This window comes from Schistocerca cancellata, chromosome 1, assembly GCF_023864275.1.
Source record: "Schistocerca cancellata isolate TAMUIC-IGC-003103 chromosome 1, iqSchCanc2.1, whole genome shotgun sequence".
In the NCBI taxonomy this organism is placed as follows: domain Eukaryota; kingdom Metazoa; phylum Arthropoda; class Insecta; order Orthoptera; family Acrididae; genus Schistocerca; species Schistocerca cancellata.
In genome coordinates this window covers 1102694837-1102712064 of record NC_064626.1, presented here as the reverse complement: position 1 = coordinate 1102712064, position 17228 = coordinate 1102694837, and the positions used below count along the sequence as shown (strand labels likewise).

The following is a 17228-nucleotide window of genomic DNA, read 5'->3' as shown; positions in this document are numbered from 1 at the left end:
GACTGATAGAGGAGATAGAGAAGATCCAACGCAGAGTGGCGCATTTCGTCACGGAATCGTTTAGCTGGCGAGAGAGCGTTACGGAGGTGCTAAACGAACTCCACTGGCAGACGTCACAAGAGAGGCTTTGTGCGTCACGGAGAGATTTACTATTGAAATTTATGGACAGCACTTTTCAGGAGTCGAACAACATATTACTTACCCCTACATATGTCTCGCGTATTGACCACAAGGAGAAAATTCGAGAAATTAGAGCCAATACAGAGGCTTATCGACAGTCATTCTTCCCACGCACTATTCGCAAGTGGAACAGGGTTGGAGGGATCAGACAGTGTACCGGAAGTACCCTCCACACACACCATTAGGTGGATCACGGAGTTTGATGTATATAGATGTGTTCAGCGACAAATCGCAGTTCAGTACTACCCCGGCTGAACATCGTCCTCGAATAGGAGGACTACTTGAAGGGAGCTCCTAGTCATGTAATGTTTTGGAGATTCACGGCGATGCTATTTCTGGCGTCATTGTGTGAAAGGCCATGACTGTAGGTGACAGCTGCTTCTGAGTGAGGGAACTCTGGCGTGTCAAGGAAATCTTCGTTTTTCTATATCTCATGCGACACAATCGTACGTCAACTCCCTCGCTGCACCAGTATCCTCACTGTGCCATCGATTTTTCCTTGGTGGGAGTAATAGAACGTGCACCACCCACCATCGGGATATCAACTGAGGGGACACTTGAGTGACAGGTAATAGAATCACGGACTGGAAAGACGAAAACGGTTGGTAGACGTTTGTGCTGGCCCCATTCCCCTCTATACCACTTCCGAATGATGGTAAACGACAGAGAATGACACAGAGGCCACTGGGCCTGATAACGGGGTTTCTTTTTTCTTAGATATGTATTGATTTTACTCTTTTTAGGGTTTTGTACTTCAGTCTGTAAAAACGAAACCCTTATAGAATCATTTTGCTGTCCGCCTTTCTGTTGTCTGTATGTCTGTCCGACTGTTTAATTCCCCTTTTCTTAGGTACGGCTAGATGTATCAAGTTGAAATTGAAGTCACACATTAAGGTATACGGTCCCTTAGTGATGCAAATAAGTGAAGCTCCTAAATCAATGCCGTAAAAAGAGACGGCCATTTATGTCACATATTTCGATATTCGCAAAATCACTCGTCGAAACCTACAAGGTACTTCTTGTTGTCCTAGAATCATGAAATTTGGCAAGATGCAAGTTTTTGCACTGCAACAAAAGGAAAAAAATTGTGAATATATAATTATATCACACGAAAAAACAATGTTTTTGCCTTCTCTTATCAGACTGTCTGATTGTGAGTCTGTCCATATGTTACGACCACATTTTCGCACGAATGGGTAGCGGTATCAATTTGAAATTTATGACGCATACTAAAGTTTATGTTCCTTGGTGGTATAATAAACATTAACTTCAAGTGAATCCAGACAAAACATACGGACATTTATGTCACATATTCTGATATTCGCAAACTCACTTTTCAAGACCTTTGGACACTTCCCCTTTACAAAGATATATCAAATTTGCCAAGAAGAAAGGCTTCACAGTGTAAGTAGAGAGAAAAATCGGAAACATCATTTTTAATTACGTTGTTGTTGTTGGCGTCAGACCGAAGACTGGTTTGATGCAGCTCTCCATGCCATTCTATCCTGTGCAAGCCTGTTCATCTCAAAGTAGCTACTGCAACCTACATCCTTCTGAATCTGCTTACTGCATCATCTCTTGGTCTCCCTCTAGCATTTTTGCCCCATACACTTTTCTCCAATAGAAAATTCGTGTTTCCTTGCTGTCTCAGAATGTGTCCTATAAATCGGTCCTTTATTCTAATCCTCTTGCGCCACAAATTCCTTTTTGATCAATTCCACTGAGTACCTACTCATTATCCACGTGGTCTACCCATCTAATCCACAGCATTCTTTTATAGCACCATATTTCAAAAGCTTCTTTTCTTTTCTTATCTAAACTATTTTTCGTCCATGTTTCACTTTATACATGGCTACATTCCAGACAAATATCTTCAGGAAAGACTTCCTAACACCTAAAACTCTATTCGGTGGTAACAAATTTCTCTTCTACAGAAAAGCTTTTCTTGTCATTGTGAGTCTACATTTTATACCCTCTCTACTTCGACCATCAACAGTTATTTTGCTGCCCAAATAGCAAAACTCATCTACTTCTTTAAATACCTTATTTCCTAATCTAATTCCCTCGGAATCACCTGGTTTAATTCGACTACATTCCATTATACTCGCTTTGCTTTTGTTGATGTTCATCTTACATCCTCCTTTCAAGACACTGTCCATTCTGTTCGACTGCTCCCCCAAGTCCTTTGCTGTCTCTGACAGAATTAAAATGTCATCGGCAAACCTAAACGTTTTTATTCATTCTTCCTGGATTTCAGTAACTATTCCAGATTTTTCTTCTGTTTCCTTTACTGTTTACTCAATGTACAGATGTAATAACATCGAGAATGGGCTACAACCCTGCCTCACTCACTTCTCAACAACTGCTTCCCTTTCATGCCCCTCGACTCTTATAAGTACCGTCTGGTTTCTGTACAAGTTGTAAATAGCCTTTCGCTTCACTATTTTACCCCTCCCAACTTTAGAATTTGAAAGAGAGTATTCAAGTCACCATTGTCCACAGATTTTGCTAAGTCTATAAAATCTACAAACATAGGTTTGCCTTTCCTTAGCCTATCTTCTATCAGAAGTCGCCTGGTTAGTAGTTCTTCGTGTGTTCCTACACTTCTCTGAAGTCCAAACTGATCTTCCCCGAGATCGGCTTCTGCCAGTTTTTCCATTCTTCTGTAAATAATCCTTGTTAATATTTTGCAACCGTGGCTTATTAAACTGAAATTTCGGTGATTTTTCACACTTGTCAGCACCTGATTTCTTTTGAATTGGAATTATTACATTCTTCTTGAAGTGTGAGGGTACTACACCTGTATTATACATCTTGCTCGCCAGATGGATGAATTTCGCCCTAGCTGGCTCTCCCAAGGCGATCAGTAGTTCTAACTCAATGTTGTCTGCTTCTGGGAACTTGTTTTGACTTAGGCCTTACAGTGCTCTGTCAAATTCTTCACGCAATACCATATCTCCCATCTCATTTTCATCTATGTTCTCTTCCATTTCCATAATATTGCCCTGAAGTACATCTCCCTTGTATAGACACTCTATATGCTACTTCCCCCTTTTTGTTTCCCTTCTTTGCTTAGAACTGGTTTTCCATATGAGCCCTTGATATTCATACAGGCGGTTCTCTTTTCTCCAAAGGTGTCTTTAATTTTCCAGTAGGCGGCATGCATATTTCCCTAGTGATGTATGCTTCTAAATATTTACATATGTCCTCTAACCATTCCTGCTAAGCCAGTCTGCACTTCCTGTCAATCTAATTTTTTAGACGTTTGTATTGCCTTTCGACTGCTTCATTTATTGCATTTTTATATTTTCTCCTTTCATTGATTAACTTCATTGTCTCTTGTGTTACCCGAGGTTTCTACTAGCCCTCGTTTATGCCCTGTTATTGTCCATCGTTCCCTAAAGCGTCCTCTGAAACTCTCTACAATCTTTGGTTCTTTCAGTTTATACAGGTCACACCTCCTTAATGTCCTACCTTTTTGCAGTTTCTGCAGTTTTAACCTGCAGTTCATAATCAACTAATTGTGGTTCAGAGTCCACATCGCCCATGAAAATGTTTTATAATTTAGAATCTGGTTCGGAAATCTGTCTTACCATTATACTCGTATAATCAATCTGAAACCTTCCGGTGTCTCCAGATCTCTTCCATGTAAACAACTTTCTTTCATGATTTTTTTAAAACCAAGTGTTAGCTATGATTACACATTGTGCAAAATTGTACCAGGCGACTTCCTCTTTCATTTCTTTCCCCCAGTCCATATTCACTAACTATTTTTCATTCTCCTCCTTTTCCTACTATCGAATTCCAGTATCCCATGACTATTAAATTTTCTTCTCACTTAACTATTTGAATAATTTCTTTTATCTCATCGCATATTTCTTCAATCTTATTAAACCTACTCCTGCATTACCCCTATTTGATTTTGTATTTATAAACCTGTATTCACCTGACCAGAAGTTTTGTTCCTCCTGCCACCGAACTTCACTAACTCCCACTATATCTAACTTTAACGTATCCATTTCGCTTTTTAAATTCTAACTTAAGGGATCTGTCATTCCACGCTCCAATCCGTAAAACGCCAGTTTTATTTCTCCTGAAAACGACATCCTCATGAGTAGCCCCTGCCCGGATATCCGAATGGGGGACTATTTTACCTTCGGAATATTTTCCCAAGAGATCGCCATCATCATTTAACTATACAGTAGAGCTGCATGTCCTCGGGAAAAACAGTTGTAGTTTCTCCTTCCTTTCAGCCAGCACAGCAAGGCCGTTTTGGTTGATGTTACAAGGCCAGATGAGTCAGTTATCCGGACTATTGCACCTGAAGTTACCGAAAAGGCTGCTCCCTCTCTTCAGGAACCACTTATTCTGGCCTCTCAACAGATACCACTCCGTTGTGGTTGCACCCAGGGTACCACTATCTGTATCAATGAGGCGTGTAACCTTCCCCACCAACGGCAAGGTCAATGGTCCAACGAGAAAGTTTGTAACTACATAACACGAAAATAATTTTGTTTGTAACTATATCATACAAAAATAATTTTTCCTGACAAAAAGGGTCTTAACAAACGGAGAGACAGATAGTCAGTGGAAAAAAAATCACACGAAATTAATTTTTTTGTCATTTGCTATCTGAGTGTCAGTCTCTACTATCTGTTAAGACCCTTTTTTGTCAGCAACGGGTAGACGTATGAAATGGAAATTCATGTTAGATTCAGAGGACTATACTGTTTTAGTAGTGGGAAAAAATGTTAAGCGTGTAAGTCAATGCAATCAAAAGATACGGCCATTTATGTCATATTTTGATACCCGCAAACACACTCGTAAATGTAGAGGGCACTTTCCCTTGATGTAGGATTATAAAATTTGGCAAGAGGAAAGGTTTTACTGTACAAGTAAACGAAAAGAATCAGAAAATGAGTGAAAAAGTATTTCTTTTGTCATTTGTTATCCTGCATCAGACTTGAAATTAGAATGTTCTCGAAACTCTTGGAATCGCTGTAACCGATATCTTTCCAGTATCAGTGTCTAACAGATAGAATTGTCGAGGCCCTTGATCCCTGGAATGAATGAACTGTCGATCTAAGTCTGCACGGAAACTTCAATGTGCGAGCCCTACGCGCACCAGGCCAATTTTTTCATCACCGGTTGACTGAGCAAGAATGTATTACAACGTTTTAATATGCTAAATGTTGACTATATGTTCTTAAAATTCTTAAAGTACACTTTCTATGCTTCTGTTGCAGATTGAGTTTAGCAGACAAGTAGCAGCCCGTTGCAGTCAGTGTCAGTCATTCTTCTGAGCTGGTAAGTGTTCCACGCAAGATTCATAGCACAAGCAATCTCTGCAAATTTTACTCTTAAAATTGCTGTTCATACTCCAAGCTCAATGTTATGATATGATTTTACGGTGCGTACACCCAAAATTTAGTCATACATATTAAAAAGTTCTTCTAAAATACTTCTAGAAACCGCATTAGCTATTGACAATTCTTTATTCTAATATTATACACGACCGGTTTCACGATATTGAAGTCGCACCTTCGAGTAAAAAAATCTACAAAAACGTGCAAAGTGGATTAGACGCAAATTAATAATACCAAAAATGTGAGGTACTTAAACCAGGTTCACATGGCTATGAACACTATGGGACTTAACATCTGAGGTCATCAGTCCCCTAGAACTTAGGACTACTTAAACCTAACTAACCTAAGGACATGAGACATATCCATACCCAAGGCAGGATTCGAACCTGCGACCGTTGCAGTCTCGTGGTTACGGACGGAAGCGCCTAGAACCGCTCGGCCGCAGCGGCCGGCACTTCAACCAGGAAAAGAGGGAGTGAAATACTTGCATAACTAATTCAATAATACGCCGGTGTAACAGTGCGGTAATTGGCATGAACTGTGTTGCCATATCCACCCTATAGAAATTCTCGCTAGTAACGTTTACAATAATTATGAGAGAAAGCGCGAGAACAGGAAGAAGCATCCACTCGTATTCAGAAACTTCAGATTTTTCGGAAATTATTTTATTATTTTGCAGAGTGGACTACAGTACTTCAGATGAAAATGTGTCACCCTTGTACTACACTCCTAGAACTTGAAATAAGAACACCGTGAATTCATTGTCCCAGGAAGGGGAAACTTTATTGACACATTCCTGGGGTCAGATACATCACATGAGCACACTGACAGAACCACAGGCACATAGACACAGGCAACAGAGCATGCACAATGTCGGCACTAGTACAGTGTATATCCACCTTTCGCAGCAATGCAGGCTGCTATTCTCCCATGGAGACGATCGTAGAGATGCTGGATGTAGTCCTGTGGAACGGCTTGCCATGCCATTTCCACCTGGCGCCTCAGTTGGACCAGCGTTCGTGCTGGACGTGCAGACCGCGTGAGACGACGCTTCATCCAGTCCCAAACATGCTCAATGGGGGACAGATCCGGAGATCTTGCTGGCCAGGGTAGTTGACTTACACCTTCTAGAGCACGTTGGGTGGCACGGGATACATGCGGATGTGCATTGTCCTGTTGGAACAGTAAGTTCCCTTGCCGGTCTAGGAATGGTAGAACGATGGGTTCGATGACGGTTTGGATGTACCGTGCACTATTCAGTGTCCCCTCGACGATCACCAGTGGTGTACGGCCAGTGTAGAAGATCGCTCCCCACACCATGATGCCGGGTGTTGGCCCTGTGTGCCTCGGTCGTATGCAGTCCTGGTTGTGGCGCTCACCTGCACGGCGCCAAACACGCATACTACCATCATTGACACCAAGGCAGAAGCGACTCTCATCGCTGAAGACGACACGTCTCCATTCGTCCCTCCATTCACGCCTGTCGCGACACCACTGGAGGCGGGCTGCACGATGTTGGGGCGTGAGCGGAAGACGGCCTAACGGTGTGCGGGACCGTAGCCCAGCTTCATGGAGACGGTTGCGAATGGTCCTCGCCGATACCCCAGGAGCAACAGTGTCCCTAATTTGCTGGGAAGTGGCGGTGCGGTCCCCTACGGCACTGCGTAGGATCCTACGGTCTTGGCGTGCATCCGTGCGTCGCTGCGGTCCGGTCCCAGGCCGACGGGCACGTGCACCTTCCGCCGACCACTGGCGACAACATCGATGTACTGTGGAGACCTCACGCCCCACGTGTTGAGCAATTCGGCGGTACGTCCATCCGGCCTCCCGCATGCCCACTATACGCCCTCGCTCAAAGTCCGTCAACTGCACATACGGTTCACGTCCACGCTGTCGCGGCATGCTACCAGTGTTAAAGACTGCGATGGAGCTCCGTATGCCACGGCAAACTGGCTGACACTGACGGCGGCGGTGCACAAATGCTGCGCAGCTAGCGCCATTCGACGGCCAACACCGCGGTTCCTGGTATGTCCGCTGTGCCGTGCGTGTGATCATTGCTTGTACAGCCCTCTCGCAGTGTCCGGAGCAAGTATGGTGGGTCTGACACACCGGTGTCAATGTGTTCTTTTTTCCATTTCCAGGAGTGTGTATGAGGTGAGTCAGTAGCAAAGGCACATGCTTTGACAGATTATAGTATTAGAAATCGTGAACAAGAAACCTCGTATAGGCATATGCGCTATTCTGATTGTTTCCGAGATAGAACAAATTTAATATTCATTGTTATTTTTTTCTGTGTTATTCATTTTCACTGCTTACAATGCACCACAGCAGCATATAGGAAGTTGAGACGAACAGTAGGATGTAGGACACTTGTGGTTTATCAAGTCAGGAAACTACTTCACAGTGGCCTGCAAAAACAATCGAAGCTATAGATTTTAAATATTCTCGCGTTCTCTGCGCGCAAAATATTATCCTTGACAAAAATTAAATACGAACTTTTGCTGTAGAACATTTAATGTAGTGTAATTTTGTACTGCAACACGTTTTAATTAGAACGTGCGAATTATTCAAAAAAAAACTTACAAAAGTGTTATTAAATGTGTTTTGGCTCGTAAACAATTCGGTCTAGTCCAAATATCCGTATCAATATTTTGTTCAGATTCACCAACACTATTATTCCTCACAACATGTACGTTTCCTCCTGACTCATCCTGTTTGTTGCCTAGGGCTAACTACATCTCAATTGGAAAAAAACACTACCTGAGGAGAATAGTGTCAGGAATGCTTAGGATAAGCAAATATGTAATATATGTGAAGTTTACATTTTACTTCTTTTCGTGTGGCTAGGTTTACGGTGGAATTCTGTTGGTACTCTCTTCAAATCTTATCCCTGGGCTTTTCCACTCAAGATCAAAGATGCTTATCAGTTTCTGTCGTTAGAGCGTAGCCACAGTGGTTTGTTAAGAGTGTATTATTTCCTACTATGTTCTGTCTGCCACCCACATTTATTGAAGGTTTCGCTACATAATTTGTGCAGGTTTTGTAGTTAGCATTCACGTAGTTCAACTATTGTTGTTTTGTTATACATATCTACTGTGCTGGCCAGCTGATACGTGAGTGCGCTTTTCTCTTGGCTTAGGAGCGCCCTTCAGCAGGTGGTACTCTACATGTTTAGGCTTATTCCTAACTACTTGATATATGACATTTTCTCTGTATCTACGAGGGTTCAATGAAAAGTAATGCCTCCACCTTCGTTAATTTGGTTTGGATGGGACTATTTTAATAAATCAAACGCAGAAATAATCCTTAGAATGTGATCTTTAATTACAAATATTCATCAAAGCAGTACTGCAAGTTTTGTCATGGTGGTGATTGGCATTCCAGTTGTTCGCGTTTCCTAGACCTGTAAATATATACCAGAACTGCACTTTCATTTAGTTCACAAAGAAAGAGCATAATGATTCAGTCGTTTGCACCAGAGAAATGAAGTAACTCTGATAACTGCGACGGTAGCCGAGAGCGCTATGTGTGCTGCTCCCTGGGGAGGCGCGCCGGCCCGGATCGAATCCGCCCGGGGGGTTAACGACGATGGTCGGTGTGCCGGCCAGCCTGGATGTAGTTTTTAGGTGGTTTCCCACATCCCGCTACGTGAACGCCGGGCTGGTCCCCACGTTCCGCCTCAGTTACATGACTTACAGACATCTGAACATGTTCGCACTTCTCCATGGATTACACTAGTCGCAGACATTTGGGGTACACTGATTCTATCCTGGAGGGTACAGGGTGGCGGCAGGAAGAGCATCCAGCCACCCCTTAAAGTAACTTTGCCAAATCCGTTTAACCATGCCGACCCTGTGTGACGTGGGAACAGGCACAAGCAGAGAGACAGAAAGAGAAAATGAAATAACTCTGATGCTGATGTTCAAGGGTCGTATTTTCATATTTCAATCTTTTGATTTATGCATTACATGCAACTCTGGTTCGGATGTAATAGTAGCTACCTGGTTTCAGCAGGCGTATCACATACAGAACATAATATCACCTAAGCATTTTTGGAAGTTCGTTTCTGATAAGACTGAAACATCAATCTGGACCGACCAGTCCCTAGTTTACTGCAACAACCAAGTACGACAGTTTAAGCTACAGTCCCTTTCTGGAACTGCATCGGTCCCGAATAGTAGTGTCACCTATTTTAATACACCACTAAATGTTCTCGATATTTTTGCAGACCATTTGTCTGTTTAGACACCTACAATGTGATTTTATAATAACAGGTAAAAGGAAGCTTCTTAACGATTCCAAGGCAAAGCTATTCTCTACTGCGTGTGCTGCGCTAGAAAAGCAACTGAACTTTGGGTATCTTGTTCCGTTTTTCCGTTATACTTGCTGTTGTGATTCTGAAAAGATGCAACACGAACCTGCTCACGTGGCACACGCTGCCGTATTAATTGTAAGTAGAGCCTAGTTCAACGTACAACAACAATTCCCTGTGATTCCAGAGATTCTGAGCTTCCCGCTAGGGAACAAGGAAGCTGAACATTAACATAAATGAGGTATTGCAAATTCTGAACTCTAGCAGAATGTTCACAAGTAAAACCACATTATTTCGGAAAACGTAATTAGTGAACGTGTAATAAATTCGCGATAACGCACCACCGAGTTCACACTCGCTGATTAACACAGAGGAGGAGAGAGAAAAAAAAGTTTCTGCAGAATACCAAATCGAGAAATTTCAAACTGTTACGTACCGGGTGATCAAAATGTCAGTATAAATTTGAAAACTTAATAAACTACGGAATAATGCAGTTAGAGAAGTAAAAATTGACACACATGCTTGGAATGATATGGGGTTTTATTGGAACAAAAAAAACACAAAGTTCACAAGATATCCAACAGATCGCGCTGGACAGCAAAACGTCAATGATTGCGCGTGACAATCGTGTATAAAAGCAGCTGTAATCAGAGAGAGAATTAGATGCGCCAGCAGTCGCAACATGTTGACGTTAGCTGAAAAGACGCTTTTAGTGAAGCTGTATTATCAGAATGGGGAATGTGCTAGTTCAGCGTTACGATCCTATCGCCATAGGAAGGGGATTCCAACGGGTAAAGGTCCGTTGACAAACGCATCTGTGGCGAGAATGACTTCGAAGTTCGAAGCCACGGGTTGTTTAGACGATAGACCCCGTAGTGGCCGACCGAGCACAAGGCGTAATGCTGCTGAGACAGTTCAGGAAGAAACGGAGACTGTAGCGGGTTCGTCTATGCACGGGGAAGTCAGCGCTCGTGCAGTCGCACGTCGCACTGGCATTCCATACACTACTGTTTGGTTGGCACTGAGGCGTACCCTCCGATGCTATCCGTACAAAATCAGTCGGCATCATGAACTGTTACCTGGCGATTTAGTGAAGTGGAGGGCATTTGCGGTGTGGGCGTTTCAAAAGATGGCGGAAGTTGACGATTGGTTGAGTAACGTGTTATGGACCGATGAAGCTCATTTCACGCTCCGAGAGTCTGTCAACGCCCACAACTGCAGAATTTGGGCTACCGAAAATCCTAGAACTGTCGTGGAAACTCCATTGCACGACGAGAAAGTCATGGTATGGGTTGGATTTACCACATCTACCGTCATCGGGCCTTTTTTCTTCGAGGAAATGCGTGATTATGGTTTTGTAACTGCTACCGTGACGGGTGGTAGGTACGCTAATATGTTACAGAATCGCATCATCCCCAGCCTGGCCGATAAACCCCTGCTGGAACGTACGGTGTTTATGCAGGATGGCGTTCCGCCCCATATTGCTAGACACGTGAAAGATCTCTTGCGCGCGTCGTTTGGTGATGATCGTGTGCTCAGCCGCCACTTTCGTCATGCTTGGCCTCCCAGGTCCCCAGACCTGGACATATTGAGCATTTCCTGTAAAGAACATCATCTTTGCTTTGTCTTACTTTGTTATGCTAATTAAGGCTATTCTGATCAGATGAAGCGCCATCTGTCGGACATTTTTTTGAACTTATGTATTTTTTTCCTGTTCTAATAAAACCCCATGTCATTCCAAGCATGTGTGTCAATTTGTACCTCTCTATCTACATTATTCCGTGATTTATTGAGTTTTCAAATTTATACTGACTTTTTGATCAACTGGTATTTTATCATCAGAAATCCTAGGCATGTGAAATGGAAGTAATCAGTTTAGCGTCATCTTTCATTTCAAAGGCTGAAATTTCTGCGATTACTCGGAATTGCTACTGGATGAATGTTAGGAAATTACTGCAGAGGTCGAGGAAGAGAAGACAAACTGGCTTTAAAGTTTATTGCCATTTTATCTTAAAGAGTGAACGTGTATACTTTTATAAGAACAGTCTGATTTTTGGGAAAAAATGTACTTTTTTAAAGGTGCCTAGTCTCAGTAGACTTTCATGAGGGGATACTGTGAATGTTGTACTGAGTGGTTTCTGATAAGGAAAGGTATCAAAACTTAGCTACAGAACAGAACATCGTTGTGGAATGTTAATGACTCTTTGTGTTGAACATAAAATTCTGTTATTTGTTAGATGGAAATCCGAAAAATGATAGATATTCTTCCAGAGCCTAGAATGCCGACAGACGTGCTCCAGACCCTCGGGGAGAGGATTCAAGTTCTGTTGACCCACGTTATTCAGCACATTGTACAAACAGCGAAATGAATATTAATCAGAGGGACACGAGACGCTATTGTAAACCGCCTGCAGCCGTCGCGTCCCTAATGAATTCCCGGCAGCAAGTAGCTACCGCCACGCCTGGCTGCCGCTGCTGGTGCGTGCGACACGGCGCTGCCGGTGGCTCCGCCGTATTTGTGCGGGCGGGTACTGTCAACAAGTACTTGCCGCTGAGTCTCCTCGTCGTGTGCTAGCCCCACGCCTTCAACCACTGTCACAAGCAAGCGCAGATAACAGCACACACGCACTTGAACGCAGGAGCAAGCATGCACGCGCACGCACACGCACGTACGCACGCACACAATATATATATATATATATATATATATATATATATATATATATATATATATATATATACACTCCTGGAAATGGAAAAAAGAACACATTGACACCGGTGTGTCAGACCCACCATACTTGCTCTGGACACTGCGAGAGGGCTGTACAAGCAATGATCACACGCACGGAACAGCGGACACACCAGGAACCGCGGTGTTGGCCGTCGAATGGCGCTAGCTGCGCAGCATTTGTGCACCGCCGCCGTCAGTGTCAGCCAGTTTGCCGTGGCATACGGAGCTCCATCGCAGTCTTTAACGCTGGTAGCATGCCGCGACAGCGTGGACGTGAACCGTATGTGCAGTTGGCGGACTTTGAGCGAGGGCGTATAGTGGGCATGCGGGAGGCCGGGTGGACGTACCGCCGAATTGCTCAACACGTGGGGCGTGAGGTCTCCACAGTACATCGATGTTGTCGCCAGTGGTTCCTGGGACAATGAATTCACGGTGTTCTTATTTCAATTTCCAGGAGTGTATAAACAACATCAGATCGTAAGAGTATGGCATAAGCCCTTAACATATATAAACCTCAAACTAGAAAGATATCGCGATGCCAAACTCAAAACCTGAGAATATAAGAACAATGTTTTATCATTACAAATTTGAATCGGTCCTCAGCCCGTCCCACAAACAGTAAGGAACTAGGAGCAGGAGAGCTTCTGTAAAGTTTGGAAGCTAGGAGACGAGCTACTGGCAGAAGTAAAGCTGTGAGAACGGGGCTTGAGTCGTGCTTGGGTAGCTCAGTTGGTAGAGCACTGGCCCGCGAAAGGCAAAGGTCCCGATTTCGAGTCTCGGTCCGGCACACAGTTTTAATCTGCCAGGAAGTTTCAGTAAGAAACTATACTGGGCACCGTAGGCAAGAGCTGTGCTGCCATATGGCATCTGCAGTCTCCTGTGGTAGACAGTGAATAATCAGCCGCACAGTTTCCAAATTGAAACAAGCACACAACAAAAGAAATCCACCACGATCAGCCAGTAAGTCAGTAACAAGTATTAAAGATTGCTAACTGCACACTGAAATGCCTGATAGCTTCTTTGAGCAATACTGCGCACAGGACACACAGCACTGGTCACAGCCATGTCCATGCACTCCTGGCGCACTCTTCCTGGGAAGAAGCAAAACGCCGTCCGGCTCACTCCTCCTGTGTTTGGTGCTGCTCTTTCGGTACCGACAGCGGCCAGCTGCCAACAGCCGAGTTACAGCGACTTGACTGGTTAGCTGGTGTGTGGACTGCGTCCGTACGTGTTGTATGGGAATGCGCATGTGGTGTGGGTGACGAAGTAAAATACAATCTCTCTCGTAAACTCGCCGAAAAGGAAAGTTCTAAGCTGTTCATAAGTTCTATATCAGCTAGGAGCTTGTTGAAAACGCATAATGCGTTGCCGAGATATTCAGTTTTACAGTCAGAAATTATTTATAACTCATAATTTACAATAACTTATAAACCAATGCGGGTATCGAAGGCGCGTCTTCACAGGCGTATACGCCCGTCTTTTCCACTTCAAATGAGCCTACTGGCTCTTCAGACACATATAGTTCAATATTTATTAATTTTTCGGGTAAGCTTTAATTTTGCACTGGATGCGAAAAGAGGCCATGAGAAACGAGCGACCATTGTGCTGTGCAACGGACAGGTTTTCCACGTCACGCCGTCACCTTAGTGGCATGTGAGGTCCAGAGGCAACCCCATTTATGGAACATAATGTGAAACTGGCCCTCCACATGCCCGTGTCAAGCTGATTTCAGCTGTCAACACGAATACGACCATATCTTAACCACCGCCAGTGCACCAGTGGTCACGTGTATGCGACCGAATGAAGTGTGTCTTCCTTCTACAACAGGCTGTCGCGTTACATGATGCATCAATACAGCGCTTTTCTGACGATGTCAAAAGACCACCGACCTTACTAGAAAGTCTAACAACTTATAAGAAGTTCTGACTCAGTGATATTCGAAACCTCAGTTACAGACTTTATCTCTGACATCGATCTGTTGTAGAATTTTGGAACATGTTTTTTGCTCGAGTATCATGTCGTTTTTGGAAACTCAGAATATACTCTGTAGGAATCAACATGGATTCCGGAAACAGCGATCGTGTGAAACCCAACTCGCTTTCTTTGTTCATGAGACCCAGAAAATATTAGATACAGGCTCCCAGGTAGATGCTATTTTCCTTGACTTCCGGAAGGCGTTCGATACAATTCCACACTGTCGCCTGATAAACAAAGTAAGAGCCTACGGAATATCAGACCAGCTGTGTGGCTGGATTGAAGAGTTTTTAGCAAACAGAACACAGCATGTTATTATCAATGGAGAGACGTCTACAGACGTTAAAGTAACCTCTGGCGTGCCACAGGGGAGTGTTATGGGACCATTACTTTTCACAATATATATAAATGACCTAGTAGATAGTGTCGGAAGTTCCATGCGGCTTTTCGCGGATGATGCTGTAGTATACAGAGAAGTTGCAGCATTAGAAAATTGTAGCGAAATGCAGGAAGATCTGCAGCGGATAGGCACTTGGTGTAGGGAGCGGCAACTGACCCTTAACATAGACAAATGTAATGTGTTTTGCGAACACATAGAAAGAAAGATCCTTTATTGTATGATTACATGATAGCGGAACAAACACTGGTAGCAGTTACTTCTGTAAAATATCTGGGAGTATGCATGCGGAACGATTTGAAGTGGAATGATCATATAAAATTAATTGTTGGTAAGGCGGGTACTAGGTTGAGATTCATTGGGAGAGTCCTTAGAAAATGTAGTCCATCAACAAAGGAGGTGGCTTACAAAACACTCGTTCGACCTATACTTGAGTATTGCTCATCAGTGTGGGATCCGTACCAGATCGGGTTGACGGAAGAGATAGAGAAGATCCAAAGAAGAGCGGCGCGTTTCGTCACAGGGTTATTTGGTAAGCGTGATAGCGTTACGGAAATGTTTAGCAAACGCAAGTGGCAGACTCTGCAAGAGAGGCGCTCTGCATCGCGGTGTAGCTTGCTCGCCAGGTTTCGAGAGGGTGCGTTTCTGGATGAGGTATCGAATATATTGCTTCCCCCTACTTATACCTCCCGAGGTGATCACGATTGTAAAATTAGAGAGATTCGAGCGCGCACGGAGGCCTTCAGACAGTCGTTCTTCCCGCGAACCGTACGCGACTGGAACAAAAAATGGAGATAATGACAGTGGCACGTAAAGTGCCCTCCGCCACACACCGTTGGGTGGCTTGCGGAGTATAAATGTAGATGTAGATGTAGATGTAGACTAATCACCAAATTATCAGTAAAACGCTTACCTAAGACTCGGTCGTTTCCAGAAGCAAACAGCCTCACGTCTCCCATACGCACGCTCCAAGACCACGCGGTTAAATTGCTTCCACACGAATTGCCGAACAAGGACAAACCACTGGGATCATGCTCCTTGCTTACGAGGCCGCTCACTTGCTGTGTGACAGATCTCAGGTACACGCTCCAAGAACTGGCGGCTCCGCTGCATGCTGCCAACTCAGCCGCGAACCACTCTGGCGCAGGCCGGCCGACGTGGCCGAGCGGTTCTAGGCGCTTCAGTCCGGAACCGCGCTGCTGCTAAGGTCGCAGGTTCGAATCCTGCCTCGCACATGGATGTGTGAGCTGTCCTTACGTTAGTTAGGTTTAAGTAGTTCTAAGTCTAGGGGACTGATGACCTCAGATGTTGAGTCCCATAGTACTCAGAGCCATTTGAACTCTGCCGCAGACACAACGGACGCTGGACCCTTCAAGCACCTTTGTTGGCAGCCATGGCCCCAGTGCTGCTTCCACTGCCACGCAAAAAACTCCTAGGAAACCTAGAAAACTACAATCGCACCAAAACGAATTGGCACAGTTACATTTTAGTGGTTGTAGGTTAAACGAAAAACATATTTCAGAACAGTACCCATACACGTGCCACCTTACATTACATAGGTTACAGATATGTCCAAATCACCTGTCCGTAAAGTAACATGCAGTGTTAGGAAAATAAACATCGCTCTTCTGCATCCAAAAATGTATTGGCGCACACGTATGAATCGGACAGTTTGTACGTTTTCCTCATTGATGTTCTCCTTGTAATAGCTAGTGTGCATTCCTTTAGCATCTATAACAGCACATAAACGCCTAGGAATGCTTTGTATTGAATTCCGAGTGATATCAGGGGTAATTTTCGACAATTACTCCAGGAGCACTTTCTCCAAATCATTTTTACCCGACGGACTCCTTTTTCTCACTTGTGTGTCAAGAAGAGGCCACAGGTTCTCAATGGGGTTCAAATCAGGGCACTGAGGTGGTGCTAGAACCTTTCTGGGGTCATTGTACAGTAACCACAGCAGAGTTCTCATGGCGGTATGTTTTGGGTCGTTGGGTTGGGTTGGGTTGTTTTGGGGAAGGAGACCAGACAGCGAGGTCATCGGTCTCATCGGATTAGGGAAGGATGGGGAAGGAAGACGGCCGTGCCCTTTCAGAGGAACCATCCCGGCATTTTCCTGGAGTGATTTAGGGAAATCATGGAAAACCTAAATCAGGATGGCCGGACGCGGGATTGAACCGTCGTCCTCCCGAGTGCGAGTCCAGTGTCTAACCACTGCGCCACCTCGCTCGGTTTGGGTCGTTGTCTTGCTGGAAATGAAACACACCA

General features: G+C 44.2%; 1 protein-coding gene across 4 annotated transcripts in view; it reads left to right on the top strand.

Moving 5' to 3' along the window:
* The window catches only part of LOC126091870 (parathyroid hormone/parathyroid hormone-related peptide receptor-like), a 509713-nt gene that overhangs the window by 41210 nt on the left and 451275 nt on the right, over window positions 1–17228 (top strand). For 3 of the 4 annotated variants that reach the window (XM_049907181.1, XM_049907197.1, XM_049907156.1), the window contains exon 2: window positions 5427–5487. The exons of the other annotated variant lie outside the window; for it this stretch is intronic. The gene's annotated coding sequence lies outside the window, so the exon portion shown is untranslated. The remainder of the gene's footprint in view (window positions 1–5426; window positions 5488–17228) is intronic. 4 annotated transcript variants of the gene reach the window in all.